The sequence below is a fragment of the Arachis ipaensis genome, chromosome B6 (genome assembly GCF_059453495.1).
Source record: "Arachis ipaensis isolate K30076 ecotype BB chromosome B6, ASM5945349v1, whole genome shotgun sequence".
In the NCBI taxonomy this organism is placed as follows: Eukaryota; Viridiplantae; Streptophyta; class Magnoliopsida; order Fabales; family Fabaceae; genus Arachis; species Arachis ipaensis.
Genome location: NC_142441.1, coordinates 48,778,510 through 48,780,898, shown reverse-complemented (window position 1 = coordinate 48,780,898; position 2,389 = coordinate 48,778,510).

The window sequence follows — 2,389 nt, the reverse complement described above, 5'->3', positions numbered from 1 at the left end:
GAATGTATGAGTTGTTGAGGATGATGATGGTAGTGCGGTGTATGCCGTGAGCCAATAGGCTGTATTTGAAAATGATTATTGACTGGTTATGGGTTATGCCATGAGCCGGATGGCATTGATAAATATTGATTTATGGTTGGAAATGAAAATATGGCTTTGAAAGATTGTTTTATCTTGAGCTCCCTTTCTCAGAAGTGCGACCCCAGAGAGATGAAGGAAGGTGAGGATCCCCTTCCTTGTTCCTCCTGGTATTGTAAAATCACCCCCAGCGAGATGGTGGGAGGTTAGGATCCCCTCCTTGGTTCCTCCTGGGCATATGAGAACATACCTCCTGGGTAAATGCAAGGGTTGTGGTTGCGCCCCACTTGCTCCAGGTTGGTTAGTATAGAGACTCCCCGGGTAGACGCAAGGGTTGTGGTTCGTCCCGCTTGCTTCAGTTCATTGTTTGAGAATTGGTAATAATGAAGTGTGATTATGAATGAATGTGTAGCTGTGATACATGGGTAGTAGCAAGGGTTGTGGTTTGTTCCGCTTGCTCCAGGTTAATGTTTGAGATTTGAAAACAATGATGATTGATTGAGGAAGCTTTAACATGTGGCGATTATGCCAGAGATGCATACATGATTAATGACCGAATGTGGTAAATGAATAATGTTGGAAAATGTTGAATGTGAGTATGCTTGTGTTTTTTCTCTGGTTGTAATGGCGACAGGGCACAGATACCCTCTAATGGCGACAGGGCGCAGATACCCTCTAATGATGACAGGGCACGTACTCCCTCTAATGATATTAATGTGCAACAGAGAGACTGTGCCCGGATTAGCTACCAGACACGTCGAGTTGGCTTGATAACCGACAGATGATATCATCAGCCATAGGGCAGGCATACATCATTTGCATATGTTTGAATTGTTTGGGTTTGCCTAATTATTTTGGATTGCTATATCATATATGCTATGTTACCTAGTTATGTGCTACTTGTTCTACTTGTACTTTAATTGTGTATTATTTGTCTGTATTGCTTGTGTTTGTACAACTGAGAGGTTCCTCATGCTTGTGTCGGTGGACGCTGAGGGCTGTTCTGGATGAGATGAGTTAATGATGTAATTGAATAATGATGATGATTATTGAATGAGATAATTTGAGCTCCCTAGGTAGACGCAGTGAAGTGAATTCACTTGCTCCAGGTGAGGATATGATGTATTGATATAGAATTGCTGATACAGAATAACTGGTGATGGTTTTGTTTACGTTTCTGATTCGTGGAGAGTTAGAGAGAGTTGAGAAACATGAAGAATAAGAATTAGACTTAGCATTTCCCTTACGACAGTTGCCTATTTATGGATTAGCGAGATCATAGGGTGAATGTTTGGTGAAAGAAAGTTTAGGATGCTTAGCGAGTTTTTATTATAATGCATTGTATTTATTTGGTACTTTTACCGTACTGGGAACCCATGGGTCGGGGGTTCTCATTCCGTATATATCTCTTGTTTTTCAGATACAGGTCTAGGTGCTCAGAAGTGAGCTGTGGTTCATCTGAGAGATGGTGAAGATCTTTATATTCTCTACTTCATATTTGCTTAGAATCTCTCCACCTTTATTTTGAAAAGCTTTATTATGTATTGAACTCTTCTGAACTTTCCTATAGAGGCTCTTAGGTTTCTTCTGGGAGAGATTAGGAGATACTGTTGTCAACAACTTTCATATTGTACCCTAGCCGGCCTAAACTTCGCGGGTCGTGACTAGTGACTATTTACTTATGTTATATATCTATATATACTATCTTTCCCTTGTTCTCCCTTATGCCTTTATCTGTATATCGCTTTTGACTTCACACTTTACCTTTTAGCTGCCGATACGTGAGTGATACGACTTTGCGATTTTATTTTTACTTATTTCAGGCTTCTCGATTAATACTCCTTTCAATTATACTTATAGTTGTGTATTAAAAATCCACCTGAGAGTCGTACCACCGTAATATCATTGACTTATGACTCGAGTATAAGGATTTGAATATTAGGGTGTTACAACAAGGTTACATTTTGATTGATAAAAATCACATTAGAAGAACTCTTGTGTGTTGGTGGGTGTGTATAAGAACGTGTATTAATTCTTGTACAAAGAATATCAATTATCCCAACTAATAAAGATTGTTTAAACAATACAAATATAAATTGATCACCAAATCAAGATTATCATATGGTATACGTTATATAATTTTGTTTTTTTGGGGGGGGAGGGGAGTATTCTACAAAAAATATACAATGTGTAAACATCAAGGATACATAAAAAAATGATGGTTACCAGATGGTATGGATTGGATAAAATATAATCTCCATCCTGATTCAATTCTCCCTCTTTTCCACTGCAATAGCAGGAAAGAAACTCT